Below are 22431 nucleotides of genomic sequence, written 5' to 3'. Positions count from 1 at the left end.
GCAACGGCCGCGGCTGCGCCGGCGGCGCGCGGCCTGAGGGGGGCGCTGCGCTGGCGCCCGGCGCGGCCCCGGCGCGGGCCGGACTTGGCGGGGACGAGCGCGGCAGAGCCGGGGCTGCGGGCACAGCGCGGGCGGGGCGGCTCCCGGCGCTGGCCGGGCTCCGCACGGCACGGCACGGCACGGCAGGACTCGGCGGGCAAGGCGGGCAGGGAAGGGCAGGGCAGGGCACTGAGAGCAGCGGCGGGCTCTGTCCCCATGCTGCATCCCGTGCCTGGGTCACCATCGGTGACAGGGAGGAAGGACATTGCTCTGTCTGGGCTGGGAAATGGATGAAAGGGGGGCATTAGAAAACATTCATTTGGTCTCCTTTTCAGCAGACTGGCTCTTTTTATCTCCCATGTCTGCCTGTCTTTGGCAGAGTTGGCACATTTCTCGTGATTTGGAGTCAGCTACAGCAGCAGGAAGGGGCAGCAATTTTGTCAGCATTGTCATCCAAGCTAAAGTGCTGGCCCGTGGATGGATATTACTCTACCCAAGGAATTGTAATGCCTGGGCAATAAGACAATGTTGCCCCATCACCCTCCCTGGTTTTCCCCCTCCTGCTTCGCTTCTTTTTGGTGCCAAGGCAATGAGGAAATGCTTGAGCTGTGCTAAAAGCTGTAGCTGTGCTGAAAGAAGCATTTACTTTGTAACAGGGGATGGGAATGAAGCGCTTTCCAGAAACCAGCAAATTTAGCAGAACAAGCTAACTGCAAATGGTAACCACTTGGTGTTTGAGCAGACAATCTTGTAGACTCTGCAGAAATGAGAGGTGAGAAGTTCAAGCCCGAGGAAGCTTTCTGAGCCTTCATCCAGAATGACCAGCAGGAGAGTGATGACCACCTTGTGCAGAAACTGCAAGTGTGCCACGAGGGCTTTTTAATCGTGTAATTAGAAAATATGCTACAATGTGAGGTTAGGAAAAGTTAATGTGCCCATGAAGTAAAAAAAAAAAAAAGTGTAAAACTAGTACTGTGTGAATAACGGGCGAGTGAGTTTGTGGTGGAGCTATCCCCGTCACTGGTGGTGATGAACAAACCAATACCTGCCCTATGGACCCCACACTATGGAGCACTGTTTTATTACCTACTTTTTGGGCACCAATTAATGGCCTAGAGTTGTGGGGAACTCACGCTGGTGTCTTCCCAGATGGTGTTGCACTTTTCTTTCCTCGGGAATCCCCTCTTCTTCCCCCCATCTGGGGAGAGTTCCAATGCAAATGCCTCCTGCAGCCAGCTCTTGTCACTGTAGACTGACAAAGGAGACCTTGCAATGGAGAGAGACTCCCTAGAGCTGCTGTGGAGAGCTGAAGGGGGAAGCTTTGTCCCTCAGCCTTGAAGTCTTGTTGGGGAGCTGCTTGTGCTCTGGGGGACGCACACCAATGATGTTTATCCATGCCTGCAGGTTCATTCCTGAGCTTCCTGACGTGCCACAGAGACATTGGGGCTGTCATGTTGGGGAATAAATTTCAGTCTGGGAACTTCTTGAAATCTTGAAATGCTTCAGTTTTTTTTTTTTTTTTTTAGTTTTTTTTAGGGGTTTTTTTTGTGTGTTTTTTTTTGTTTTGTTTTGTTTTGTGGGTTTTTTGTTTGTTTGGTTTTTTTTGTTTGTTTGTTTGTTTTGGTTTGGTTTTTTTTGGTTTTGGTTTTGGTTTTGGTTTTTTTTGTGGGTTTTTTTTTTTTTTTGGTTTTTTTTTTTTTTTTTTTTCCCTGCAGAAATATTGCCATAATCTTTTGCTTCCAGAGAATCTTCTCCATGTCTTTAGGAAAATTCCCACTGCTAGGCTCCCAGATTAGGCCAATTCCCAGGTTCCTTCCCACACTGAGGTGTAGCCCATGTTTTCCACTCTCCAGCTGGAACAGAAGAAAGCAGAGAGTTTGCTGTTGTGGGAGAGCAGCTTCTCTTTCCTGCCTGCTTTCCCTTTGGGACAGGTCGGTGTGTGCTCATTAGATAAAGGCAGGTTTAAACTCTGGAGGAGTTGTGTTCCAAACTGCTCCCTCCTCGAGCTCTTCTGTGGGCATCCTTGGACAAAAGACCTCTTGGTGGGAGCTCCCAGTGGCAGGTTAAGGAAGGAGGTTGACATTTCAGGGCTGTGACTGCTGAAAGCAGCTGGTTTCCAGAGGTGTCCAGAGCTGGGAGTGGCTCCTTTTCTCAGCTGCCTGCAGAAAAGGAAGTTGCCAAGTGAGAATTTCATTTGCAGAGATGGGCATCAGGGATTTTTCCAAGAGAAGGGCTAGCAGAGAGGCAGGTCTGGTGCTAAAGTGGCTGTGTGTTTGTTTTGATGGTAGGGAGGGTCGGAGATGCAGACACAGACACCAGCTGGAGGAATAGTGTCATTTACTGCAATGCAAAAGTGCAAGAGAGAGTCAGAAAAGGAGAAGCCAAGCAATGCACCCCAGCATTATTACAAAAGGTTGCCTCTAGTGGTTAAGAAAGACACATCAGCAGATGCCCCAATACTTTCCCCTTCATCCAGAGTGGCACATCAGCTGGGGGAAGCTGTCCCAGCCAAGCCCTGGAGAGCCACGGCTGGGAACTGGGAAATCCTGCGGAGCCTCCACCTTTGGCGGCCACGAGGCTTCCGAGTGCGCTGTGAGAGCAGCCCGGCTGTGACAGTGCTGGACAGGCAACGTGACAGAGCTTCTGCTGGGGGACAGCTGATTTCATTCTCCTCTTGGTTTTCTCCCTGAGCCTGCCCAGGGCTCAAGGAGGAGCCAGGGCCAGCTGTGGCCTTGTCCATTTTCCTAATGCAGAAAGGTGCAGACGTGTTTCCCCAGTGAATGGATGCATTGATCCTTTTGATAGCAATACTTGGTTAGGAGCAGATACACAGCACATTTGGTTGGAAGGGTCACCTAGAGGGCAGCTTTGGCTCAGGTCCTGTTGTTGAGGCTTCAGCCAGGGTCTGAAGTTCAGCCTTCAGTCCTTCAGTATTTTGTGGTGCAAATCATTGCTGTGCAGACTGGAAACAAACAAGTCTGTCTTTAGCACATTTGAGACAGGGAAGAGGATTAGGCCTGCAAGGCCAGGCTAGGGCCAAGAGCAGAAGGCCAGCAGCCTACATTTGCCCCCAGGGAGCCGTCCAGAGCAAGAAGCCACTCCTGGCCAGGGGCTGAGGTGCCCGAAGCTGCCTCCCCGCTGTGCAGCTCTGCAGAGCCCGCGCAGCGCCGGGTCCTGGGCAGCTGGGACAGCCCGGCTGCCCTGGAGCACAAGGAGTGTCCCAGAGAGAAGCTGCTGCCCTTTGCTTTGCAACTCTTTCACAGAGTCCTGTCATTAATCCACAGAGTCTGATATGTTTTCCTTTTGTCTCCCAAATTTAACCCAGCTTTTTTGAGAAAATCGACTGGTGTAGCTTCTGCTGGTGGTGGTGCTTTTGTCTGCAGGTGAGGGCAGGTGATTTGAGCCAAGGACAGAGTCCACTGTTAACATCCCAGCTTTGCCAAGTCAAGGAAACCTCTCACAATTGGGCTGGTGGTGCTGATCAGTTTTCCTAGTTTTTGGAAAGCTTTGACCTTAAGAAACCCAACAGATTTTCCTCCATGAGGATACCAGCAGTAGCATGATGCCAATTTTTTCCACCTCTTCTCTGTGTCTTTGGTGGTTTTTTTGAGAGTTCCTCAGTGCCCGACAGGAATGAAAGGACCTGTGATGATGTGATTTGAGAGCTCTGTTGTTCCTTGCCACGTGAGTGTACATGGCAAGCTGGACACCCCACTCATGGTACTGTTGAGTTAAATTCATCCCAATTCTGTGCAAACAGCAGCCCCAAGGTGCTGAGAAGAGCAAGGACAGTGGGTGGATGTGCATGCACACAGCCAGGGCTGATTGTGTAGGCAGAAGGTTTTGGACTGCTGTACATCTTCACTCTCCCTGGCTGGAGGAATATATCAGATCTATACAAAATAAAAATATTTCTCAAAATATATCAAAATGTATCACAACACATAGGAATTGATGATATATGTAATTTATCATCTATATACTACATATTATATGTTAGAGGTCATTTTGGGCAGACACTGTAGCCTGTGTGCACAACCCTGCAGGCAGAACAATGGACATTCTGTGGATTTTGAATCACGCTTGCAAATGCTCTGTGTACGTGCCTGATAGCAGAAGCATTCTGCCCTTGGGCAACCAGCATGAGGAAGTTTGCCAACTGCATCCAAGGGGAAAGGATGTTGAAGAACATGGTCTGAAGATGCTAGCAGAGGATGTGAAGATGTTCTGCTGATATTGCTGACAAGCTAAGCTACATGACCAAGATATGTTAAGAAATGCTCTTTGTTTTATGCACAGTGCTTTGTTAACCAATTGGATGTGTCCCCATGCCACCTGAATCCTGTGTTATGACATAAATGTACCCTTAGATTAGTCGTAAACGAGCATTGATCATACTTGTATGAAGATTCAGTCTTTGACTCCGGAAGCTCCTCTCCTTTTCCCCCCTACCCCTACTCTGTCTTTCATGAATTATGTATTTTAATATAGATACTATAATAAATAAAGTATATAAAATATAGACTTGGTCTTTTTCTAAGCCATTGCCTGTGGGTCATACAGACCATCTCCTGGTGTTACTGCATTTGTGTATTCTGGTACTACTTATTAGAGCATCCATGTCCCTGGGAGTTCCTTCAGGGAACTTCACACAAAGGGCTTCCATCATTTCAGTGCCTTTAGAACTTGTTCCTTCCCAGTTTTCCAGCCTCCTCCTGGATTTTGGAGCATCTCAGCACTTGTGTCCATGGCCCTTCCTTCATCCCCAGCCTGCAGCAGTCACAGTCACTGCTGCCTCCCCCTTGCTGCAGCTCATTTGCCCAAGTGCTGCCAAAGGCAGCGGAGCTGGCTCAGGATCCCTGTTGGCTTCTGGGCTCTGGGATGAGCTTCAGGGGGACACTTGGAGCCCTTCCTAAAGAGCTGCCCGTGGGATGGGGGGTGGATTTATCCTCCCCAGGTGGCTCCTGCTTGGAGTTCTGCTCTCAGTGGAGTCCCGGAGTTTTCTCAGCAGGCCTTGGCAGCGAGTTCTGAGCCAACGTGTGGCTCTGCTGCCATCCCAAATCTGCGCTGCCCTTGCCCAGCCTGAGTGCAGGTTGGGCCTGTGCTAGGCATGGCCGGGGATTTCCATGGCCCAATCCTGCAGCATTTCCATCTGCTCCTGGCTTTGGGTAGCACACATCTACAGTTCCTTCAATTGAATCATTGCATTTATTGCAGATAGCTACACCTGCACTAGAAATGTACAAATATGCAAAAAACCCTTTAGTTTAAAAATGAAATTTGTTTTAAATTACTACACTTGTGCTGCCAATGTATAAACATGCAAATATCAATTTAAGTTTAAATTTATTTCTTTTGAGATAATTGTGCTTTTTAAATATATACAAATATCAACTTCAGTATAAAAAATTAGTTTATTGCAACTCTACAACTCACTATACACAAATATGAATTGAAGTTTAACAATTAAATTTTTTACATATTGCTACAACTGTACAGCCCATATACAAATACAGGAATATCAACATCCCTCTCTACAGAATCTCAGATCCAGAACTAAATAAATACAATTGTAGAACTATGCAACTCCATATATATTTAAGTAAAGTAAATACATATATATCTATAAGAATATATAGATGTAAATACGTATTATGTATTTCATTCCATATGTGACATATAGTACACACATAACAAACATATCTATAAATATACAAATATCAATGGATTAATAAAAAAATCTATACAACCCCAGCAAAAGAACTACACAGCTACAAAAATGTACAAGTATGTAAATATAACTCCAGATGTAAACAGATCAATACACATGCATCAATATAACAAAATACATACATAGATACCTACACAAATATCAGTCAATGTATGTAAATATCCCTACACTTGTAACTATCCAAGTCTAACTCTACCCATCCATAAACAGAACCAGATCAGGAGGGATTGCAGCCCCCCATGTTCCCAGGCTCTCACTCGGTCTCCTCCTCCCGTGCAGAGCAGCTCTCCTGGACAGGGACAGCAGATGGGACATGTGGGAAGCAAAGGGAACACTGAGTCAGTGTGGGGACGTTTCCCTTGGCAGCAGCTGCACTTCCACCAGGGAAGAGGAAATGTCAGAGCCTCCCCAGGAGGGTCAGAAGGAAAAGCAGCCGAGGGGCCAGGCTGTGCTGAGCTGTTCACTTCTTTCAGGCATCCCAGTTGCTCTGGGGGATCTCCCTCATGTCACGTTATTGAACCACCTCTGCACTTACCAAGACTGTGGCCCCCAAATCGAGCAGTATTTCTGTCTCCAGCTGCTTGCACCAATGACAGGGAACGTCCTCTGACAGCGCTGGGGCACAAAGTTACCTTCCACGGCTCATCTGACAGGCCCTTGTTCTTCCTCTGCTTCCTGTCTTTCTCCTTATCTTCCACTTGGAATTTTTGTAGCATTTCTTTTTCTTTCCCCTTGATCAGTGCTAAAATGAACGTTTCTCTTCCAAGCTTGAGTTAGTTCAGTGATCCTGTCAAGCATTTTCTCAGGAGGTTTTCTCATGGAATTGAGTGTTAATTTCAGCAATTTTGGTGATTTTCTGTGTGATTTCTGCAAGTCTCCTGTTCATTAGTGCACCACTTGGGAAGGTAGAAAGAGAAAAAGGATGTTTCTGTATGTCAGTCCACTAGTGGAATATTCATGGGTAGAGAGAGTGATTAGCTGCATTTTACATGTACTCCTAACCTGAAAGTGCAACAGGTGACTTGGGGAGAAATCAAAGCCAGATCTCTCCTTCTACCAGCCTGTATTCAAATGTAAAGTAAATAGAGCAGGCTGAGAATGTTAGTGCTCCATTAGTGCATCCATAGATTCCTGCTATGCCTGGGAACCTGATGCTCGGAGTCTTCCGCGTTTAGGGGAACTGCATTTCAGCGAACTGCATTTCAGCAAAGAGAGTCCCTGTGCACAGGCGCCAAAGGGAAGAGGGTCCCACGGAGAGTCGGCCGAGGAACGACACTCACAGCCCATGTGGCTACATGCTGCTCCCCTTTGTTAAGCAACTTTGGCACATTTATCCTTCTCTAGACACTGTCTCACGCCACTAATGCTTAATGCTGCTTGGTTCAGTAGCTGCATTCACACATGCATGTTAATTACTGATTGGCTGTCACGCCATAAGCATCTTTAGCTAAGGTGTGCCAAATTAGCAGTTCCCACTTGTGTGTGCTTGGCATTTGGTTTCATCTGGGCACAATGCTCCTTCTTCCTTGATGCATCTGTTTGAGGACAGCACATGGTCTGTCTCGTTCTGGGGACAGCACATGGTCTTCAGAGTAACTCTGTAAACTGCAGACCAGATTTTCCAATTCTCACAGGAGAATGTCATGGCCTCATTCAGCCAGGAATCCTTCTACATTTTAGTAGACCCATTTTCTGCAAGGCCAGAGGCTTTTCCTTTTCAGAAAAAAAACCCCAACCAAACAAACAAAAAAACCACCCAAAACAAAACAAAAAAACCAAACAACAACAACAACAAAAAAAAAAGATCCTAAAGAATCACCTCAAGTAATAATAAAAGAAAAACTACTAATAATAGGGATTCCTTTTGGAATGTCATCAGATAGAGATTCTCATTTTAGAACTGAAACAGTACAAAAGTTATGTAAAACACTCCCTGTTAAATGGGACCTGCTGAGCCCACGGAGGTCAATCCCAGCAGCAAGGCTGACAGAACAAATCAGAGTCTAAAAGCAGAAATGAGTAAAAGTGGCCAGGAAAACTCACTGAAGTGGTACCAGTGCTTCTCCTTGCTCTCTTGAGGTCCAGAATTCCATTGGTTCTAAAGAAAAAAGTGAGCCCATGATAGGAAATGATAATTTCAGTCCCTTCTTATCATCTTTGTGGAAAGTGATCTCATCTTTCCACAAGTTTCTGCTGTGACCATCCCTGGTGATTCAGGCACATCCTTATCAACCTGGGAACTGTGTCTTATGCCAGAAAGCAGAGCAACAAGCCACTTAAAGAAAAGTGGAAAGGACCATTTGAAGTGTTCCTAAGCACTCCTGCAGCAATAAAAGGGGATGGGATCAGTACATTGATACACCTGCCCCCAAGGGAAGACAGCCCCAACACATAAGGGACTTGAGGGGGAAAATGTAGATGAGAATTTGAAGCCTCTATTTGTTAAAGCATGGAAATAAAACTTTCCAATGCAGTGTAGAGTGAGCTAGAAGAAATCCCATCAAGGGAAAGATATGTCATGAAGAGGTAACTATGAAAAGTCCTCAGTCTCAGCCCACCCTGGCCAGCAGCACTCTGGCACGCTCTGTCAAGCAGCAGCAGCCAGCAGGCCCAGGGGAGGCAGCCCAGCACAGTTCACCCCATGCCCCCCACGGCAGCGTCCCTGGGGCTTCTGCACTGCAGAGCTGGAGGAGCACCCCCTGAGCCAGGCAAAAATGGACCCAAGTCTCAGGGTTTAGGAGGTGACATTTTCTTGAACTTGGCTTGAAGGAGAACAGAAGGGCAACAACGGCTCAGGTGTTCAATCACAAAACACCCCAAGGGCTCTCAGGTACAGGGACTCAACATTGTTGGATTGGAGAAAATGGAGGAATTTGTAGAATGCTCTGCAAGGAAGAAAGGGGCATTCCCAGCCACCTTTGAGTGTTCCCAAATATTATCCTCCCTCAGACAATTTCATATCCTTTCCCAAAAGAAGATTATGGTCTTGTTGCTAACATGTCCTCTTTTTCAGCTGAATAAATAAATGGCAGGAAATTTAGGAAAAGAACTAGACATCAAAGTCCCCATAGGTCTGTGCAGGAATCAACATCTGTGTCTCTCTAGAAAGACAGGTTGTGACTGACTAGTTTGGAGAAATCTACGAAACTGATAGTGATCCTGAAGGGACACTGGAACGGAATTTCTCTTTTTAAACCTATTGTAGTACCTTGCCTCCAACACTTCTCCATGTCTTTTACAAAATCCTTACAGAGATCTGGATCTTCCCTGGCTCATGACAAGGTGAGGCCATGATCTCCAAGCAGTCCTGAGAGCTGCTTCAGCTGACAGCTCAGAGCAGCCCATGGGCACTCCTCTCCAACCCTCCAAAACAAGGTCATTTGGGGTGGAGGTTGTCCTCTATGCCTTCCACCCCTTAAGGCAAAGATCTTAAATTAACAAGAAAATCAGAAAACAGGCTTATTCTTATCATAAAGAAATTCCATTTGCTACAATATTTTCTTAAATTGTGCACAATTTCATAATAGATGTACTGGGCTTCCATTCTCTACTGATAAGTTTCATTCAGTGGACAGAGCTAAGTCTTGAAGAGATTATCTGACCAGAAGAAAGACTCTCCAAAGATGATAAAACTGATGATAAGAGAAGGAGTTAACAGAAATGCAACTTTTTTATTGCTAAAGTTCAAGACTAAATTCTCTAATCTTAGACTAACTAATCCTACATTTTTAACAAATAATCATCTCCTTATTACTAACTTGAGGAAACGTAAAAACATAATTTTCTTTTAAAATAAAACAGCTGGAGCTCATAGATGTTCCTTTGCTGAAGCAGAAGACTGGTGCCAGGACTCCAGGACTTGCTGCTTGCCAAATTCAGATATTCATTGCTGAATGTGGGACAGCTTTTTGTGGAGCCACTGGTACCTGCTGTTCATCTCGGAGTAGCTGGGGCTATCCTATGAAGGAGAAATCAAAAGAAAATTAGTGTGTGCCAACATTTCTGCAGAGTTTAGAATTTCATGACCTTTCCTACAAAATAGCCTTGAGGCACACTCAGCTGGTCCAGTCTGGCTTTATTCATGTAAAACAGTAAAAATACACTCAGTTTATCTTTTGAGCTATTTTTCTCTGTGAGCCACCGCCCTTGAGGGAACTTTGCAAACTGAGGCTGTTATAATGCAGACCGAAAAACAAACTCTAGACAAGTCAGAAACGACAACAACAAAAACCCAAAGCACATCAGCTCCTCAGGACGCCAAAACTCATTAATGCTTAAAGTAACCGGTGGGAGTCAAACTGTCCTCATTCCCGTCTCCCTGAAATCAGCAGGTGTGAGGTTTATCAAGCTGATGATACAAATCCAAGATGAAGTGGCAATGAGAATAATAGATGCCACTTCCCAGCACTCTCACACCAATGCTTCTGATCCTCTGGGCCTGAAGACCTGGATTGTTTGGGATGACAAAGTCTCCCTCCACATGGAAATGAACATTTCAAAGCATCCTGAAATGAATATTTACAAGCCACAAATCCCTAACAAGTTGAAATTCAGTACCAGGACAGACAACAACTTGTGCTAGGGATGCATCCCAGGCCAGATACACCAACCAACCTGTGTTAGACAGGTTTGAAAAGAAAACTACAGATGCCTTTCAACATTTTGAGAGGCACCAGAGAAGCAGTAGCCTGCACTACTGGCTTCTGCCCAGTGACATTTGCTGGCAAGAGCCCTGGCACAGGCCTCACTGCACTGCTGCCCTGCAGGGTCAGACCTGCCCTCAGCCTGGCACGGAGCATCCCTGGCTGTATCCAGTGTGAGCCGGGGCCCTGCCGCGCCTGCTCCAAAGGCCGCAGCTGCCCCAGAGCCCCAGAGCTGCAGGAGGCCTGGCTGCCCCTGCCAACATCACTGCCCTGACACAAGCTGCCAGCAATTTCCAGGGCTTTCTACCACACACACACTTCTCCCTCCTCTCCTGCAAATGCCATGAGGGGATGCAGCAGCACTGCTGCAGCTGATCCTGTGCAGCTGCACTGCAGGAAGGAAGGGCCCGTCCAGGCCTCACCCACCTCGGTGTTCATCTCAGCACTTCCCCCCACCTGGCCCATCTCCTCCTTTACCTTTCTATCTCCCTAGTTCACAATTACTTGTAAATAACATCTGTAGTATTAACTCTGAAATATGGTCTTGCTTGCACCAAAATTTGAACAGAGGCTTCTCTTAATAATTAAATTTTAGTCCATCATTGTCCACACTGGAGTTAGGAAAAGCAGCACATTAATACCTTCATTGAAATCCAAGGGACACTACTGCTTCAGCCTCCCCAGTTCTCTTCACATCTTTTTGGACATGCTAGTCCTCTACACATGAGTGCTGGCATTCTAGAACTCCAACATTTGTCTTTTTTTGAACCTAAAGGGTGCAGGGAAATGGAGCCCAGACTTGGAGGCAGGGTGCTGGCTTTGACATCCCATTCCATGGGGATGGCTCTGACATCCCTGTAGAATGGGATGTCAAAGCCAGCACTCAGGAAGAAGAGCAGCCACCAGCTGCTGCCTGGATGTAACTGGGCTACTGCTCAGTTCTCTGCTTCTTGCTCCTCACAGGACTGATAAAGCCAGAAGCCCGAGGCCGTTTCTGCAACAAAAACAAAATAATTCATTCTTCTATGATCACAATCAGGTTTTGCTCTCCATTCTAAAAAAGAAGCATCTATGAATTGGCAAAGTTTTAAAATGCACTATTTTAAATTAAAAATAACTGTCAAACCTGGAAGACCTGCAGGTAAATATCTGCTCTGCTGCATTCCTACTTTCTCATCTTAGCACTTAGCACATCCTTCTCCAAGTCTACTGCTAAAAGGCTTTGGGAAGTAGACACTCCCTTCAGCAGCTCCAGCAAAGCCTCCCCAGAATGGGGATGCCAGGTAAGTTTTGACTAGGTCCCAATTACTGCTTGCACACACCAGGAAAAGACTCAGCTTTTGCTATCAAACACCCACATAATTTGTTACAGAGGAACATGGCTGTTTTAGAGTTTTATGCATTAAAAACAAGATTAATGCTTCACTATTACAACCCATGAGTACAGGTTGTTATGGTTGGTTGTGAATTCTCATCAGGATGAACACAGACACCAGTCACATGTCCAGAAACTCTTGTGCATTTAGCTACAGCTGTCTTAAATCCAGCAGGCTTACCCACTCCGCAGACTCAAAAGCTGTTGGCTAACAAGTCTTTAAACTTGTACAAGAGAGTTTCACAAGTGGTTACCAAGGAGCCCTTGCTGTTGCTCAGGGCCCTTCAGTCATCTCTCAGCTCCTCCCAAGGAGCTTCTCAAAGGTGCTGCCTCACGAGCCACAACAGACGGCCACAAGCTCCCCACAGGCACAGCAAACCTCAGGGCCAGGGATGGAGTAGAACAGGACAGCCGTGCTGTGCCCAGGCAGAGGGAGGGAGGAGAGAAATTAAGGCAGAGGAGGGAGTGAGGGAATAGCACCATTCCGTAGGTGCTGTGTTTTGTCCAGCCATGTGGATAGTGCGGAGGTGGGGTCAACAATGAGAGTGACAGAGAGACAGAGGGAGAAGAGAGCAAGAGGGCCCCATCTGCCCCACCTGGTGCAGCCTCTTATGCACAGGAGATTTTTCATGCAGTTCTGTCACACAAGCAGAGCCAGCCCTTTGAGCCCTTGTCCAGGGAATGAGTTGAGGGTGGGGGCTGAGCTCAAGTCTCCAGGCAGAGCAGAAAGTTGGATCAGGACAATGCTGCTCCACCCCTGCTGGATCCTCTCTTCTTATCACAAGCTTGAGGTCACAGCAGTGTGTGGCAAAACATGCCCAGGCCTGGTCCTGCACATTCCCATCACAGCTTTTACATCACCAGCAAGTCTGCTAAAATGTAATACACAGTGCAGAATGTTAAAAATGCACAAAATACCTGAGCAGGTCTTGCTGGAGCATCTGTCTCAGAAGGCCTTGGAGATGTCGCTTGGCTGCTGCTGGTGGGGTTCTGAGATGGAGCTGATTTTCTATGGATGGTCCAAGAGTTCATGTTAAAAAGTCTAAATATCAACTGTCATAGTTCTTTCCTTGCAGGGAAAACAGACCTTCAGTGTCAGGACTCAAGGGAAAAACATGAAGCAGAGTTGAGGGAGCTTTAGGCAGGATATCATGAAAACATTCATGGCCCAGAGGGTGCTCGAGCACTGCAACAGGCTCCCCAGGCCAGTGGTCACTGCAGCAAGAGCTCAAGAACAGTTTGGACAACTCTCTTGGGCACAGGGTGTGATTCTCATGGTGTCTGTGCAGGGCCAGGAGTTGGATTCCATGACCCTGGTGGGCCTCTGCTGGTGCAGCATATTGTAAGAATCTAGGCTTTATTTCCAGGGCTTTTTTCTGAAAAGGCTCTTTTCCTTCCCCAAGAGACTGAACTTACCTAGAAAGTATTAACTTCAAACTCTTTCTTTCGATTTTACTGTAGCCAGCCAATCAGTCTGAAGGGTTTGAAATAGCTGTTCTTTCAGACTGAAGGAATTCTCCTTTGCATTCAGGTTGGCTACCTACAGGCAGATGTTCAGGAAAACAAATCTTCATTACACCTATATGCAAACTACAGAAATCTAAAGGAGCTACTTCAGCTGGGATGGCAGAACATGGCTCTCATCATGTTGTGAATGTCTGCAGGGTGAAAAAGCTCTGCCACTGCCCTGGGCAAACACAGCAACAAACTTCACAGGTTCAGAGAATGAGTTCTTAAAAGTCATCCCGTGAACAACTGAAACTGTATCCACGTTGAATTTGAATCCTTTGCCTAGGCTCCAAAACTCTTTTTCTTAGCTAAAGAGGAAATAATCCTATTTAATATAATAATGCTTGCATAATTCAGCAACAGCTTAGGTGCATGGGGAATATTTAAAAATGAAAGAAGGAGCTACTGCATCTTTCCATGGGTGTGCCTCTGACGAAAGCCTATCAGAAAGAAATACCAGTGGAACTTATCTTGAAGGAGTATTGGAAAAGTCTCTAATTTGAACAGGTGAGGAAGTAGTAAAATTAGGAACAGCAAAACAGCATAATGGACAAATTGCTGGCACAAGCTCCATGATCTCACCTGCTGAAGGATCTTTCCAAGGGAGTCCTTGTCCTTTGGCCTGACTCCATCTCTCTGCAGCCGAGCAAGTAACTCTGGCTCCTTGTAATCCCTCAGAGCAAGCAGATGAATCACCCTGTCCCTGTAGGGTCGGCCGTAAACAGCAGCGCAGCCGCTCCAGTCGATGTCTGCAAGTCTCACAGGCACCATCCTCTTCTTCTCAGGCACAGGACCTGGATTGTTTTGTTGGGCTCCTCTGACCTCTGCTTCTTCTCCTAAAGTGAGGGAAAACCAGAAACAGAGAGTTCAAATTGCAGGTTTGCAGAAGGCAAGGTAGTTGATTCCAAAGGATGCACCAAGAATGTTGAACCTCTATTGGTTGGGCATTTACAAATCTAAAAGAATCCAAATAGTAAACCATTAAAAAGAAACAGTTAGTAAAATGCCTGGTAAAGGAGTGATACTGGATGGGAGGTTTTCATGAAAAATTCTTTTTATGCATGGTGCTTTTATATGATTTCCCCAGTTTGTAAGCTCAAGCATTGGCTATGTCAAGAATGGCATGGACAGTGGGAATATGTGCACTCTCAGCAAGTTTGCCAGCACCAGAGGCATGGGATGCCATCCACAGGGACTGGGACAAGCTTGGGAACTGGGGCCCTGGGAACCTCATGGGATTCAACAAGGCCAAGTGCCAAGTGCTGCATCTCTGGGGTTGGGACATGCCCGAGGCAATATGCACCGAGGCATACCTGGGGATGAAGGTGGGGAGGACTTGGAGGTGCTGGTGGATGAAAGGCTGGATATGAGCAAGAAACCATATAGATATCCAGTAAAAAAATGAAATGGAAGCATATCTGAAAGGGGTCCATCACTTTAATACCCTTTGAACTTGGATTGTGTGACTCCTTTTCTGCCTGGGTCCTGAGCTCTCTGCTCTTCTCTTTGGCTTTGATCATGGCAAGCATTTCACAAAAATCCAAAGGATGGGATTTTTTTTACCCTGTCTTGTTCTGTTTACTCACCCTTGGACTTGAGAGTCTTCCCCTGCACCCTGGCAGACACTGGCAATCCAGAATGTGTCTGAACCTTATTTTTCTGTTGTTCTTCAGGGGTGGAAGTGGAAATGGATCTGACATTTGTAGACATGTTCAAAATTGAACAGGATGTGGAAGGCAGGTCCAAGAAAGAAGGAGAGTGGCCACCACCAGCTGCTGGCTGGACATCACTGGGCTCTTGGTCAATCCTCTGCTTCTTGCCCATCACAGGATTGAGAAAGTCAGAAGCCAGAGGCCGTTTCTGCAAAGATGATCCTGATTAGTTTTGCTCCCATTCTGGAAAAGCAGCATTTCTGAACTGGCAATGGTTCTGTAAAAGAACTGCGTGCCTTTTTGGGAATGACTGGTTTGTGTTGATTATGGAGCCCCAGTTAGGGACTGTTGGAAAAGCCTTTGTATGAACCATGAAAGGAATCCATGGAGGTTGTTACACTGGACTCTGGAATGTCCAACAGCCTTTCCATATCTTTTAAAGGTTATTGATGACAACCCCTACTCTGGAGATACCAGATTTGATGGAACCCTTTGCACTGTTCATCCATGAGTGCCTTTGCCCTGCACAGTAGCCCCATATTTAGCTCAAAGAATGGGAACGAAGGAAGGAACCCTGTGGTATTTTGAGTGTATTTCTCAAAAAATAACTAAAAAATGTACTCAAGGCATGGTCAATGCACCTCAGGGCAGGAACCACCATGGTCCTGATTGATAGAATATACTTGAAAATAAATGGGAAAGAAAAGTGTCAGTTTATGTGCCCAACATGGTTATGTCTGGTTCAGCACAAAAAGGAGGTCACTGGTTATCCCTGAACAGAACCTGAAAGTAACAGGTGGTACTCCTGGAACGAAAGACGTGGTGCTAAAGACAGCTACTGCCTTGAACCCTGAGTAAAGGTTACAAATTGCTGGATTTGTTACAAGAATGCTAATTGATTTGATATCCAGCAATCTGGCATATCATCAATCAATCAGAAAAAGGAGTGTAAGAATGGGAGAAGACTAGAAGTCCCCACTGTAGGTGGGACTGGCTTTCCTCATGGCTACCAGACCTTTAAAGGCTTACAGAAGTATTTATAGCCCGTGCTGGAATTATTGCTGTTTGCATTTTTTTTTCTGTGTGATAATTCATTGTATTTCAGCTTTCATGAGATGTTTTGCAAATATTTGTAATAACAAACATTTTTATCCTAGAAAAGAAAATTAGTTTTAGAAGTGAGACTTCCAAGACAAATCTTGAAAGGATCTGTGTGAGGATCTATGTTGCAAATAGTTTAGGAGGAAGGAGTGGGTAGTGGAACTCTGAAAGCTCTGAAACCCTCTATGTCCCAAGCCAAGCCAGAGCAATACAGTTTCCTCAAGAACACATTCTGCAGCTCAGATAACCAAGATGAAAATGACTACTATATGGAAGACCACAATGAAAGGTCAACAAAAGTCCAAAAGCTCAGTGAACACCCAGGGTCTCTAAAGATCCCCAGCAGACCCTCAGAAACTAACTGTGCAGACTCCAGCAATTTATACATATTTAATGATTTCTGAGAAACAGAATGCCTGTGTACTGCATACTCCAGTAAAGCACAGCAAGCTCACCCCAAAGTGTGCCTGTCCCCGCGGTGCCTGTGCCCCAGCAGCAGGTGTCACTTGGGGTCTGCCCGGTGTCTGCGTCTCTCTGCTCCCCCAGGGTTTCCCTGGCTCAGGAGATGCCCCGTTCTCCACGCGTGACTGCTCCACTCTTGGCTGTGCCTCTCAGAAACAGGGCTCCTATTGCATGAGTGAATGCCTTGAGAGCCAGCCCCTCAAACACCTTCTTTGTCCTTGCTGCACATGTGCCTACAGCGACATGTGGGTCACCTTCCTGCCAGTTCAGGATGTGCAGAACTGTACTTAAGTGCTACTTCTGTTCAAAGTTTTCTGGAGGCAAAAAGGGAGCTGGGGCAGGGGCAGAGGGGCTGATGTCAATAAGTGAGAGGTTGTCCTCAAGTCCCTTTTGCCGGGGCAGATGCCATGGGGGTCTGTCACCCAGAGCAAGAGCCAGGACCCGCAGGAAGGATCCTGTGTCCTGGATCCGGCCAGGAGGGTGATCTTTGCAGCAGCTCAGAGGAGCACGGCCAGGACCTTGGGGTAACTGGATACCACCTGCCACGCGGCAGGGGCAAATGGAAGGGTTTGTTCTTCCTCCACCTGTGTGCTGTAAGTCACGGGCTGTGCCAAGTTCTGTGTGGAGAACGATCACGTGTGACTCATTCGCCTCTTGTACACTCTCCTTTTAGTGCTGTTATTACCGTCTGTGTTCTTTTTTCACTGCTGTTTCTAGTAAATTGTTCTTATCTCAACCCGTGATCTTTACCCATTTGTGCTCTTCTCTCCATCCTGCCACAGGGAAAGTGGTGGGGTAGTCAGTGAGGGGCATGTGCTCTGAGGAGTATCAGCGTGAGCACTCAACTAGGGAATACCATTCCTACACTGCAACAATGTGGAAAACTCAGTTTCCTAAGGTACTTTCCTTGGCTAGTCCTACAGGAAAATCAGCCTGCTGAAAAGCAACTGCTGTCATTGAACAGAAAGCCTGCTAGGTGACACCTGTTTTAAAGCACAGATTTAATAAAGTTACACAGGAAGCAAAAATTAAATATTGCCAAATCGTCTTTATAATAATATTTTAAATTATTTTGAAATCCAAGATGGGAGAAACTCCTGTGAATTTTTCCAATGCCACAGTGGCAAATAATACAAAGAATGTAAAGCAAATTACAACTGAATATTTTCAGCCCCTAAAAAAAAGTTAAGCAAAATAGCAGAAAGAGCTACATTTCAGCTGCATTTCCAAAGCAGATGGTTGACTTTAATGCTTAAGGCTACAGAAGGGGAAATGAGAGAATCTGTGTGTTGAAAAAAAAAAAAAACAAACCATAATGGAACTGTGCAAATGCATTCTGCTCCTCCCTGAAACGGAAATTGTCATATTCAAAATATCACTGAAAGTTGAGGCCAAAATTTCAAGCGACTTGATGTCAATCAGCTGTGTTAAATCTTTGAAGAGAGCATTGCTGCTCTGGCTTCACAGGCGCCTGAATGAATGATGAACAGAAGATCTGTACATTCCAAATGATACTGTCTTGGATAAGTCAGATTTTCCAAAGATTCAACAAACAGGTTTGGGTTTGGTTTATTTTCTCCCTCTAAAAAGACCTAAAAGAGTTCATGCGCTCGCTTAGTCAGGTCAAGGTTCTGAAGGGTCACTCGGCCAGTATTGAGGTCACAGACAGCAGATTCCAGAAAGATGTCCTTGATTTTCAGACTTTTCACAGACAAAATACCATGAAAGAAAAAATTGAAATCAATTGAATTCAGACACTGCTTTGCTCTCCATGAAACCACAAACCCACACTCTACCCTTCTCATCAATACAAACACAGAAACACTGGCAGCCTTGCTTGGCAGAAGATGGAAAACTGTCATTTCCAGACACTCACTGAGAGCAGTCAATGTGAAAGCCCCGCCCTGGGTTTCACAGCCACTCCCCTCCTGTGCCCATCCCTTCAGGGCAGGCCCAGCACCAGGACGAGCTGTGGAAAGAGCTGGTGACAGTGGCAGGTCCCTGTGCCCAGGGCAGAAGGCACAGCACCTCTGCTCCTGGCTGGAACAGGGGCCACTTGCCCAGCTAGACCTGGTGTCCCAAAAAGAGGAGGGGCCCTGGCCCCAGGGCTCTCCCCAGCCCTGAAAGAGGCCAAGCCACCAGCAGCTCTAGCAGGGCTCTTGCAACTCTTTACTCAAGGAAAAGGAAATCAATTGTTATTTTCCTCACACACTCCCTAGACACTGGTTTTTCTCCCTCCTAATGCCCTTTCCCCTTCCCCTTGTGCCCCCCCGTGGGTGACACTCCTGTGCTGGGGGCACAGCCAAGGGCCCCTGCAGTCTGAGGGCCATGGCAGCAGTGCTGCCTCTTCCCACAGGAAATCCTGCTGCAGCTGCCACACCTGCAGCATATCAGATGCCAAAGGCAGAGCGGGCAGCAGGAGCAGCTGCTCTCTCACAGGACCATGCCCTCAATCTTCCTATCCAAACATCTGAATACACAGTGACTCCACAGCCCGAGGTAATCCAATCGGGGGCACTCCCCTCTGATGTTCCAGCCCAGAAGGTAGAACTAATTTCAGTCACCCGAGCTTTGGAACTGAGTAGAGCAAAATGAGTTAACATTTGAACTGATTCATTATACACCTTTGGAGTGCTACGGGCACATGGGATTTCTGGAAAGAAAGGGACCTTTTGACCTCTCAAGGCACATCAATCAAAAATGGAAAACAAATCTCGGGTACACTTGAAAGTGTCCAGAAACCAGAGGAAATTGCCATCCGGCATTGCAGAGCACACCAAGTGGATAAGACCAAACTGGAATTGGGGAAACATTTAGCCAACGAGGCTGCAGAAAAAGACATGTTAGAAAACAAAGCTTTATCTTTAATACCCTTGCCAGAGATACCTCTCCCAGTAGAAAAACCAGAGTATAATGCTAGGGACTGTCAATTAATTGAAACTGTAGAAGGGTGATTTGATCCACAAGGCTGGGCAGTTATCCCAGCTGGGCAAAGAGTAGTCCCAGAAACACTCTTCTGTGAAAAAATGGATTGCAAACACAAAGCCACTCGTTGGAGTACTGAAAAACTTTGGAAACATTTGCAAAAAACTTTAGCTGGGTCTGAAATGGCTCAGATTGTACAACCAAGACTCTAAAATGTATAGTTTGTAAAAGAGACAACTGTAGCACAGCTCATAATGTAGTGCTAAGAGCCATAAAATCTGGAGGTGTTCCAAGGGAATAGTGCCTGATGGATTTCACTCAATTTCCCAGAAAATGGGGGTATCAATCCCTCCTAGTTCTGGTGGATACCTTTTCTGGGTGGCCAGAAGACTTCCCTTGTCATATCAACCAGTCTAGGGAAGTGGCTGAAATACTGTTGAATCAAATAATACCTAGATTTGGGGTACCTTTGGGAATGTCATCAGATAGAGGTTCCCACTTTCTTGCAGAAGGGCTACAAGAGGTTAGGAAAGCCTTGGGAATAGCTTGGGATCTTCATGATCCTTACAGACCGCAAGCTAGTGGCAAAGGAGAGAGAATGAGTTACATAATCCAACTGAACTTGGGTAAAATATGTCAGGAAACCTCCTTGACATGGTTCAAGCCTTACCCGTGGCTCTGCTTTGAATCAGGATTCAGACATGGGGCACCAGCAAAATCTGGCCCTGTAAGCTGCTGTATGGTTGACCCTACCAAGTACCACACATTTCAGAAAACACACACATATAAGGAGAGGTTGATTTGAATAATTACCTCATTTCTCTTAGCAAAACTTTACAGGACTTACAGCGAGCAGTGGCGATCTCCAGACCAACAGGACTGAACATAGCAGTGCACAAGTTCCAACCAAGAGCTTGGGTGTACTTGAAAGGCTGGGGAAACTGCTCTGCTGCAGCCAAAGGACCTTCCCAAGTTCTGCAGACAATATTGCTGCATTGAAACAGACAGGGTAAAATCCTGGATACATTATTCTGGAATAAAAAGAGCCAAAGCCTCTTAGCTCAAGACAACATCTTGGGATTTGAAGAAACCTTTGTAAAAATCTTTGTGCTTTGTAACATCAGCTGAGCCTGCCCCCACCCTGGCTGATGGGACCCTGTCAGCAAAGGAAGTGCAGGAAGCCTGGAGAGGAGGCAGCGGTGCTTGAGGAGGCTCTGTGCCCTGCCAGCTCAGCAGAGGACTGGCAATCCAACCAGCTGACTCCTGCACTCCATGGGAGCATTCCCTTCCTGGCCAGGCTGCGCTGAAGCTGTGCTGTGCCTGGCGCTGTGCATTGCCCTGGCGCTGTGCGTGCCGCACGGACAGTCCCGTTTGTGGCTCCGCACTGCCCGAGGCTCTCCCCCCTCACACAGGGGCCCCGCCCCGCCCCGGGCGCCCCCTGGCGGCTGCCCGGCCCCGCCCGCCCCGCGCAGGCGCGCTCCCTGCCCATGGCGCCGCCCAGCGGCAGCCGCCCCTCCCTGCAGGCCCGGGCCGGGATCGGGCCCTGCTGCTCGTCCTGTCCCTCGGCTCCCTTCTTTCCAGAGAGAGGAAGGCTCCAAAGGAAGCGATTGCCAGCTGTGGCCCTCTGCTTTACTCTGTGGGGCCGAACGTCTCCCCTGAAGGTGGCCCTGGTGCGTCCATGAGTGCTGGTGCAGGAAAAGGCCCCTTCCTTCTGCCGCCAGCCGTCATCAGTGGCTCAAAAGCAGCGCCCAGCTCTGGAAGGAGAAACAGCCCGTGGCACAGTGGTGCCATCCCTGCCCAGACGGGGCTTTCTGCCACAGCAGCAGCAGCAGCAGCAGGGCTTGCCTTGGCTTCACCTGGAAAGCCAGAAGCGTCTGTAAGTCAGCAGGTTGCCAGGCTGCATCAGCTCCTGGTGGGGGTGAATCCTGCTAGCTCTGACCATTTCCAAAAGGTTATAAAGGCAGCAGTACAGACATATATGCAGAGCAACCAGCGTTGCATAAATGTGTAAAACTGTGTGGGTTTTGTGGCATTCTTAGGGCTGTCTTGCTGACAGTGCCTCCTGTACAGCTTGTGTGCCATGCCATTGCTGGGCCAGCCTTGTCCCCAAGCTGTCACCCCCAGCCTCGTTCTCTGGCTGCTGTTGCATCTCAAAGCACAGTTGCCCAATTGCTGAGTTCCAGCTCTCAGGCTGGAGCACCAACCCGTGCTGTTGCATGTGAACGAATGGTCTGTGTCCACTTCATTGTGCTGGCAGAAGCCACTTTTGCTGAGACACAGGAGAGAGAAAGTAGAGGAAAAAATCAGTTGGAAACTCTTGTATGGAAAATCAAGGCGACTGACATTGTGGAGAGGGAGAGAGAAGGATTCATCTGACTCCACCTTATCAGAAGGCTAAATAATTACTTTCTTATACCATACTATAACATTGCATCTAAACTGAATCTGCCACACACTCACCCTTGCTCACAGCTGCACAGAACTGCATCCACTCTGATTCTCTCGTGTCTGTCTCGTGGCAGTCCCGACACACACATTCTCCTGGCCCTGATAGGCCAAGGGAACAAAACATCCTCACTTTGGGGAAACAATCTCCATATTGCATTCTACTTTGGCACAACACAGTCATAAGAATTGTGTTTTCTCTTTCTCTGATGTTCAGAAAATGTGAAACCCAGAAATATTCCTGGGAAGAATTGTGCCTTGCTTTTCTCTGTGAAGAGAATGTGGAAACACTCTTGGGCTGGGGGCAGGCTGCTGGAGCTTTCTGTTGCTTTCCTTTGAGGAAACAGCAGTGTTTTGTGAATGGTGGGCAGAAAACGGTATGCCTGGCTCTGGGGACTGTTTTGTAAGCAGTGCATGTTTGAAACTGTTCCCTGATGTCTAGCCTGGAGGAATTTAGGGTCACCCAGCAACATCTAAAAGCTTCAGGATTATGACACCAGTAAGGCACAAATGTGGGGTGTGCAGATCCACAGGCATTCCTCATCTAAT

The 22431-nt window shown here is 47.0% G+C and overlaps 1 long non-coding RNA gene across 3 annotated transcripts; it reads right to left on the bottom strand.

Moving 5' to 3' along the window:
* Nucleotides 1-10840: 10840 nt before the first annotated feature.
* Nucleotides 10841-20827, bottom strand: LOC135290642 (uncharacterized). 3 transcript variants are annotated; one of them, XR_010353406.1, is made up of 4 exons: nt 20285-20827; nt 14884-15157; nt 13880-14133; nt 10841-13328 (listed from the first exon to the last, which is right to left on the bottom strand). It is a non-coding gene; the product is annotated as an uncharacterized LOC135290642 (long non-coding RNA). The 3 variants fall into 3 exon arrangements; XR_010353407.1 differs by lacking the exon at nt 20285-20827 and having other exon boundaries at nt 10841-11407; nt 12707-13328; nt 14884-18567; XR_010353405.1 differs by lacking the exon at nt 20285-20827 and having other exon boundaries at nt 14884-18567.
* Between the last annotated feature and the right edge of the window lie 1604 nt (nt 20828-22431).

Source organism: Passer domesticus, chromosome Z, assembly GCF_036417665.1.
Source record: "Passer domesticus isolate bPasDom1 chromosome Z, bPasDom1.hap1, whole genome shotgun sequence".
In the NCBI taxonomy this organism is placed as follows: Eukaryota; Metazoa; Chordata; class Aves; order Passeriformes; family Passeridae; genus Passer; species Passer domesticus.
This window is presented reverse-complemented; position numbering and strand designations above follow the sequence as displayed.